Below are 9,670 nucleotides of genomic sequence, written 5' to 3' on the forward strand. Positions count from 1 at the left end.
TGGTGCTCCTCTAGGTTCCATGTCTTTAATCCTCTTTTTCTTCTTCTTCCTGGGTGACCCATAACTCCAACTACCTCTCAGATAATGACTCACAACCATCCTCACCAACCTGACAACTTTTCTGAGTTTCACTCATTTTTTCAAGTGCTTGAACATCTATCTCCACTTTGGATGTCCCCATAGGCACCTCAATTTAAGTGTCCAAAACTGAATGAATTATCTCTAACTCCTCTGTTAGCTTTAACTCCTCTTTCTGAAAACCAAAATCAAAAAAAACTACAATTCCTCCTGGATTCCCAATTACAATAAATGGTTACCATACACTCAGCTGCCCACAACAGAAATTTAGTAGTCATCTTTGGCTACTCTTCCTCTCTTAAATCTCATACTTAATCATTCATCATTTTGACAATTATATCTCTTAGTGACTCTCATTCTCTCCATTCCACTGCCTTAGTTCAGGCGCTCATTGTTGCTCATTAGCATTACTGCAATAGCATAACAAATGCCCCAAGTCTAGCTCCCCTCAATTAATTCTTCCCAACTACAACCAGAGCCATTTCTCTAAAATGCAATCTGATCTGCCGAGAACCTTCAGGATTAAGTTCAAACTCCTTAGCCAACATACACTGGTCTTCTGTGGGCTGGTCCCTGCGTAGCAATCCAGCCTTGTTCTACTTCTGCTAATAATATCTTTTGCTCCAGCCACACTGATCTACAATTCCTTAAACATGGCACCCTCTACCTTATCTCCACTATCTCTGTACATGTTAATCACCTCCGCTTGGTATGCCCTTTCCTACCCTATTCGCCTTTCAAGACCACTCAAGCATCGCTTCCTACAAAATGATTTCCCTCATCACCCTCTTAAATGTTCCCATACTGCTTACTTTAATCTTATTATAACATGTTTGCATATCTGCGTCTCCCACAAGATTGAGTTCCTTATTGGCATGCCTTACTCTCCTCTGTATTTCTGGTCAAGCACAGTGTTTAGTATATATTTTGAAGATACTCAATACACTTGTTAAATTAACATTTTCTGTGACAGTTTTGTATGTCTTGACTTCCCTACAAGTTTACAAGGAGAGGGTCCAAGTTTTTCATCTTTATAATCTCTGTAGTGTCAGGCAAATACCAGGCAATTATTTAATGCTGGCTGAAATAAGCTAACAGCACTATTTTCTGTATCATACCACAAAATCTTACTAACACTTCATACTTCTACTGTATTGACTACACAATAGTCAATACAAACAAAATCCTTTCAGCGTTTTATATTCACAGTTGGGAATAAGAGATAATTCACTTCAATTTCTTAAGAACATGTGAATACTAGGATTTGAAATTTCCAAAAATAAACTGCCACTTTCCCTAGTCACTCCATTTTGGTGATCTCTTCCCAACTCTGAAGCACTAGAGCAATGTCATCTACACCCACTTGTTTAATAGCCTCATGCTTGCCTAATGCAGTCACCCAACTTTTCATGTGCTATCTTTTTGTTCTTTTCCTTTGACAAACTAGTTTGGAAAATGAGAAGATCTTGGACAAAAAAGGCCAAAGTTTGTCTCCAATGATCTTAGTGTCCTTTGTATGCCTTCTTTCCTTCTCTCCCCTGTAAAAAAGCAGCCAATACAGAATGGTATGGCACACTAGTCACAAAACAGTGAAAGCATTCAGCACTGGGTGTGGGACAGTAGGTCATCAGAGAAAAGAGAATCCCAGAGAGGGCTGGCTGATTTGGCTGGAAAGGTTACACAGCCCCCAGAGCAGAAGAAACTGGTAATGTAAAGAAAAGTAAACGTATGTACAAGATGAAAGACAGGAACTGGAAACCTCTAAATTCTCTGGTCTGTGTCATCTAGAGATTAAATCATGGTAACTGGAACAGTAAAAGGAATTTATCAGACACCAGGCACTACCAACTCTTCTTTCCAAGATATAAATTAAACAGCTTAGAAATAGAAGATCTGAAAAGAAGAACTGGACAGGAAAAGACAGAGAACACAACAATCCTCATTTACAAATGTACAGAATTCAACAGAAGGTTTTTATTGTGCCATTTCAAAGTCAAAAGAACAAGAACTTTGCTAAAAATCACTATGGCAATCAGTATGTTGACAATTCAATCACAGGAAAACAGCACCACACTTAACTACCCCCAATCTGTCAATGACCCTTCCAGTTGTACAAGGATTGTTCATTCTTCTGAAAGAGGGGGGATTCTGGGGAAAACTAAAAATAAAGAATACATTTACTCTTATTTGATGACATTAACAAACCTGTTCAATTTTAAAGGTGGGACAACAGTATCCTGGTTTTGTTAAAAGAAAAAGTCCTTCTCTTTTAAAGACACATACTGAAATATTTGCAGATGAAAAGACACAATGTCTGGGTTGGTTTCAAAATAATGTTATGAAGTGGAGTGGCGTCATGCAAATGAAATACGATAGGCCAAGAGATGGGTATATGCCTTCAATTAAATTTTTCCATAACAAAACATTTCATTAAAAATACATTCAAAGTTCCCAAAAATTCTGTTAACCATAGTTCTTACTGTACATCGGTTTATTTCATTTTATTTCCTAATGAAGAAAGCTCAACAAGGACTAAATTGGATGATTCTAGGGCTTCCCTGGTGGCGCAGTGGTTGAGAGTCCTCCTGCCGATGCAGGCGATGCGGGTTCGTGCCCCGGTCTGAGAGAATCCCACGTGCCGCTGTGCGGCTGGGCCCGTGAGCCATGGCCGCTGGGCCTGCGCGTCCGGGGCCTGTGCTCCGCAACGGGAGAGGCCACAGCAGTGAGAGGCCCACGTACCGGAAAAAAAAAAAAAATTGGATGATTCTAATAACTGTATCCATTATTTAAAGATACAAAGCCTCGGGCTTCCCTGGTGGCGCAGTGGTTGGCGGTCCGCCTGCTGATGCGGGGGGCGCAGGTTCGTGCCCCGGTCTGAGAGAATCCCACGTGCCGCTGTGCGGCTGGGCCCGTGAGCCATGGCCGCTGGGCCTGCGCGTCCGGGGCCTGTGTTCCGCAGCGGAAGAGGCCGCAGCAGTGAGAGGCCCGCGTACACCAAAAAAAAAAAATAAAGATACAAACCCTCAAATTACAATAAAGTCATCTCCCTCATACTTCAATGGATTTACCACAATTCTAAAAGTACACACACACACACACACACACACACACATATTTCTTCAGTGCATGCTACCTATGTTCAAATTTAATGAGACAGTACTAGACGTTTGAAATAAAACTGACCAGACTTAACTCCGTAACTTGAAGTTAAGTCAAGCTATCAAGACACTGGGACTTCCATAAATTTACATTCAACCCTAGAATTGCAGTTAAACACTAAACGAAGACAACTTCTCAGGAACTAAAGATTATAATTGAAAATCCCACTGGTTGGACTTCCCTGGTGGTGCAGTGGTTAAGAATCTGCCTGCCAATGCAGGGGACTCGGGTTCAATCCCTGGTCTGGGAAGATCCCACATGCCGTGAGGCAACTAAGCTGTGCACCACAACTACTGAGCCTGCACTCTAGAGCCTGTGAGCCACAACTCCTGAGCCCACGTGCCACAACTACTGAAGCCCACATGCCTAGAGCCCATGCTCTGCAACAAGAAAAGCCACCGCAATGAGAAGCCTGCACACAACGAAGAGTAGCCCCCGCTCGCTGCAACTAGAGAAAGCCCATGCACAGCAACGAAGACCCAACACAGCCAAAAATAAATAATTGTTTTAAAGTTAAAATATATATTTATATTAAAAAAAAAAGAAAAGGAAATCCTGCTGGTTATATAAACCCTACTCTCTGCAGCTAGACTATGGACCTATGCAAAGCCTAGAACAAACTGGCTTCACTGTATCCAAAAGTACTAGCAGGCAGATTTAGAGGTATGGCAGACATTGTTAATTACCTATCCAGGATCCATTTTCCCCTTCTTCCTTACAAAGGGAAGCCTAAATTTGCCAGCCAAAAAAAAGAAAGAAAAAAAAAATTCTAATCTTCTCTTATGGCCACATGATGCAGTGCTGGCCATGCAGATAGAAGGTGACATACTTTTTGCTGGTACATACTTTTTGGCATACTTTTATCCTTTGCTCCATCCCTTTCTCCTGCCTGGAACAAGACACAAAGTAACCTTGCCAGCAAGGAGACAAGCATCAGAGTGAAGACACCTGCTAAGGACAGAGGGGAAAGAAGTATGAGGGCATGGTGGAGCTGCCTTACCATCCCTGAACTACTTATGTCTGAATTTTCTTGCTTCATTAGAAAAATAAACTGCAAACTTGTTTAACCTACTATATATCAGATTTTCTGTTATTTAGTCCAAAAGCAATCCAAATTGACATAGGAGGTGCTCTAAATAGGTAGCATTTGGCTTATATTAAAAAACAGCTCCTAGAAAACCAGCTCAGTGTGCATCAAAAACAGAATAGATAAGTAAATTGTGGTATAGTCATACAATGGAATGCAATTGTAGCAATGGGATTTAACAACATACAACTATACACAATAATACAGACAAATCTCCAAACAATGCTGAGCAAAAGAAGCCATACACTGAAATATATACATACTGTATGATTCCACTTATAAAAAGTTATAATGTATAAAAGCAGGCAAAACTATGTTGGTAGTCAGGACATTCTTTTTCTTTTTAATAAATTTACTTTTTTTTTATTATTATTATTTTTTTTTTTGGCTGAGTTGGGTCTTCATTGCTGCATGCAAGCTTTCTCTAGTTGCAGTGAGCGGAGGCTACTCTTCGTTGTGGTGCACGGGCTTCTCACTGCAGTGACTTCTCTTGTTGTGGAGCATGGGCTCTAGGTGCACAGGCTTCAGCAGTTGTGGCACGTGGGCTCAGTAGCTGTGGCACGTGGGCTCAGTAGCTGTGGCACGCGTGCTCAGTAGTTGTGGCTCGCAAGCTCTAGAGCACAGGCTCAGCAGTTGTGGCGCACGGGCTTAGTTGCTCTGCAGCATGTGGGATCTTCCCGGACCAGGAATATATGTATCAAACCCATGTCCCCTGCACTGGCAGGTGGATTCTTAACCACTGCGTCACCAGAGAAGCCCTGGACAGTCGTTCTTAATCTGGGTGCTGGCTGCATGGATGTGACCAGTTTTTGAAAATTCAGCAAACTGTACATTTATGTACACTTTTTCATATATATATTTATCTTCAGTAAAACCTTTAAAAATATCTGACCCTGGCTATTGAGAACAGCAGGTCCAGCAAACAGAACTCCACCCTTCCTTCCTTCAGGTCTTTTCCTTCAGATTCTCAATAGCTCAGTAAAAGCAATCAAATGCAAAAAGAATGGTCAAAATATAAAAGTATAACAAATACAACATATCTTTAAATAAACTTAAGTCGTGTTGCAGGAATTCCAAATTTTAAACCATAAGACTAAGGTACTCAATAATAGGATCTGTGTGGCCTTACCCACATGACTTTTTTAAAGTAGAATATCAGAGAATAATCTACAAAAAAAAAACCACACACAATTTTAATATATTCCAAAATGGGATACCAAACATGACTTAGAGAAAATGGGAGTTCCCTGGTGGTCCAGTGGTTAGGACTCGGTGCTTTCACTGCCTGGGCCCAGATTCAATCCCTGGTCGGGGAACTGAGCTAAGATCCCACAAGCAGCGCAGGATTATTATTATCCATAACAATGGATAATATCCCAATGTCCTGGAAGAAGTAAATGATTCAATTTTGGAGATAACGTTACTAGGTCTATTGCTAATAGAACTAAAGATCCAGAAGGTATGCAAACACATCGTAAAAGGAAAACTACTGCATGACAACCAACCCTTCCTCAATAACAAAACACCATGGGAATTGAAAGAGGAGGAGAAAGATACCTGCTGTTTCACGTTTCTGAGGCAACCTTTCAATTCTAGGGCCTAGAATGCTGCCTGGAACATCAATAAATACTTGTTAAATCAATGAATCTGACCACTCATTCCTTTAAAAACTTTTACTAAGTATTCAGTCACTCTGCTAGGCACTTCAGAAAAAAAGGGTGAATAAACCCTGATTCCTAACCCTGGAAAGCAAACAGTAAAATGGAGAAAGGCACTTAAATAAATGATTACAACACTAAATATATAACCTATAATAGAAACATTCTAACTGGTATGGGGGTCTAATGAGTGTCAGTAGATATTTGACAACTGCTTTACAGTTTTGAAATCTGAACTACTCCACTAACCCTCATGAGTACTCTTTTTGTTAATTAATTAATTTATTTATTTTTGGCCGCGTTGGGTCTTCGTTGCTGAGCACAGGCTTTCTCTAGTTGCAGTGAGCGCGGGCTTCTCATTGTGGTGGCTTCTCTTGTTGCGGACCACGGGCTCTAGGCGCCCATGCTCTGCAACAGGTAGTTGTAGCACACAGGCTCAGCTGTCGTGGTGTGCAGGCTCTAGAGCACAGGCTCGTTAGTTGTGGCACACGGGCTTAGTTGCTCCACAGCATGTGGGATCTTCCCGGACCAGGGTTCAAACCTGTGTCCCCTGCATTGGCAGGTGGATTCTTAACCACTGCGCCACCAGGGAAGTCCCCCTCATGAGTACTCTAACATAATAATCATACTCAGTTTTTAAAATACTATTAAATAATGTTTAGGTAACATTTTATTTGAAATGTTTCATTATAATCAATATGGTTGCAACATTTACTAGCAGCACTTCATGTATCTGTCAGAGAGAAGACAGAATACATCATTCCTCTCCTGGGGCATGGAATGTTTAATATATGTATCACTAACTAGATGCTCAAGTCATAGCTACAGTATGCAGCTATGTATGTTAATACTTATTCTTAACATACTTATAAGTATGTTATACTTATTCTACGACATAAATAGTATACATAATTATAAACTTTAATATACACCTAGTTTATCATATTCTCCTGCTATCTCAAGCTAACAGAAAGATCAGCAAACATCAACAACAGAGAGATATAAAGAATGCTGCAGGGAATAACGCTATCCTAACAAAAGAAATACAATTAATGTGGTAGACTAAAGATAACTGCAAATTCTTTGTTACTCTTCCTATTAAGAAATGGAGTTTAGATGCCTTTCCCTTGGTGACTATAGTTAATAATAATACTGTATTGTATATTTGAAAGCTGCTGACAGTAGATCTTAAAAGTTCTTATCACAAGAAAAATTTGTAACTGGGAGATTGGGATTGACATATATACACTAATATGTATTAAATGGATAACTAATAAGAATCTGCTGTATAAAAAATTAAATAAAATTCAAAAACAAAAAAAAAGAACATTTGTAACCATTGTGGTGATGGATGTTAACTAGACCTATTGTGGCGATCATTTCACAATATATACAAATACTGAATCGTTATGTTGTACACCTGAAACTAATGTTATATGTCACATATATCTCAATAAAAATAAATGCCTTTCCCCTGAATCTGGGCTGGGCTTAGTGATTTGCCTAACCAACAGAATGCAGAAGTGACTTCCAAAGTTAGGTTCTAGGAGGCTTGGGGTTTCCACCCAAGGTTCTCTAGAACACTCTCTTGTGAGCCCTGAGCTGCCATAAGTCTGAATATCCTGGGGTCCCCATGCTCAAGAAGAATACATGACGAGAGCACTCAGAGGCCTTGAGACTATATGAAGAACCCATCCGTTACAGCCCACAGTCATGTGAGTAATCCCAGCAGAGGCCCCACACATCAAGGAGCAGTGATGAGCCCAACCCACAGAGCCCTGCCCAAATTGCAAATTTATGGGCAAAACAAGACTTTTGCTTTAAGCCATTACGTTGTTTTTTTTTTTTTTTAAAGCCATTACGTTTTGAAGTAGTCTGTCAGGTACCAACAGATAACCAGAATTACATAATGCTTCAAAATCCTTGACTAAAGATAAAAGGAGATCATTCAATCAATATCTCTATCTCTCTCCCTCTCTGCCCGCCCTCTCTCTGAGGTGGGGACGGACAGAGTAAAACTGCTACAACAGATTCAGTCAGCATTTGAAGCAAATCAGTTATCCAATTATTACAAATTAATAGACCTGAATTGAAGAGCTGAAGTCCATGCTGCCTTTCATGATTCTGATTTGAAAAAGAAACACTATAAATGTGAATGTAAGGAAGGAAGAAGGAAAAATATTTGTACAAATTACCCTTACCAGTTTGATATTAAACTTCTTGTTCTATGTAAGTGCTCAGTTTTGCTGCAACGTGAAATTAGGCTAAAAGTGAGCACCCAATCAGGTCTCTATTATTGGTTAAAGGCTAGTCCTTCACCTTTTTTGAGGGATCACGTACCCCTTATGAAAGCTATGGATCCTTTCTCCCTAAAAAAATACACACGCACAAATATAACTTCATACAATTTCCATACAATTTCAGTGGATTTTCAGCCCTTAGGATTCATGATCCTCAGGTTTAGAACCTGTATTATAGGATTATTCAATAATGGTACACTGGATAATGATGGCATTGTTAGAATTATGAGAAATTATTTCATTCAAATTCCAAAAATAATCATTTTTCATTAGTCAATGGAGAACCCAGCAATTCAAGTCTTATGTGACTTTAATGTCCACTTTTTTTTTTTTTTTTTTTTTTTTTGGGATTCCCTTTTTTTTTTTTTTTTTTTTTTTTTGCGGTATGCGGGCCTCTCACTGTTGTGGCCTCTCCCATTGCGGAGCACAGGCTCCAGATGCGCAGGCTCAGCAGCCACGGCTCACGGGTCCAGCCGCTCTGCGGCATGTGGGCTCTTCCCGGACCGGGGCATGGCACGAACCCGTGTCCCCTGCATTGGCAGGCGGACTCTCAACCACTGCGCCACCAGGGAAGCCCTGTCCACCTATTTTAACTTGAAATTATTACTCAATTCCAATATCTTAGCACAGACAATAACCTTCTGAGAGATGCCTCAGAAAATACATCGTTCTAAGACAACCTGGTTTATATTGTCTTTTGGGGACAGTGGTTCAGTCTCATGCTGCTGATATGGCACAGTAGTAACTTGGGATTCTTACTCTCACTCATAAGCCTCATCAGGGTAAGAGTTCAGCTTCATAGCTCTTTAAATCCTTAGCATCCCAACACTAAAATTGTACTGGGTCCCGATTATTATTAACAACGACGTTGGTCAATCAGCCTAGAGCAACAGTGCTCATACTTTACGGTCACAGGACTCTTTTACACTCTTAAAAATTATTTAGAACCCCATAAAGCTTTTGTGAAGTTGGTTATATCTACTGAGGTTTGCAGTATTAGACACTGAAACTGAGAAATGTTTTATATACATATTAATTCATTTTAAGATAATAAACCCAATATATATTAGCAAATAATGTATTTTTATTAAAAATATTTTTCATGTTGCTATTTATGAAAAAAAAATTTTTTTTTTTTTTTGGCTGCGTTTTGTCTTCATTGCTGTGCATGGGTTTTCTCTAGTTGCGGCGAGCAGGGCTTACTCTTGGTTGCAGTGCACGGGCTTCTCATTGTGGTGGCTTCTCTTGTAGTGGAGCATGGGTTCCAGGCATGTGGGCTTCAGTAGTTGTGGCACACAGGCTCAGGAGTTGTGGCTCGCGGGCTCTAGAGCACAGGCTCAGTAGTTGTGGCGCACAGGCTAAGTTGCTCCGCGGCATGTGGGATCTTC

Source organism: Neophocaena asiaeorientalis, unplaced genomic scaffold, assembly GCF_003031525.2.
Source record: "Neophocaena asiaeorientalis asiaeorientalis breed wild unplaced genomic scaffold, Neophocaena_asiaeorientalis_V1.1 scaffold246, whole genome shotgun sequence".
In the NCBI taxonomy this organism is placed as follows: Eukaryota; Metazoa; Chordata; class Mammalia; order Artiodactyla; family Phocoenidae; genus Neophocaena; species Neophocaena asiaeorientalis.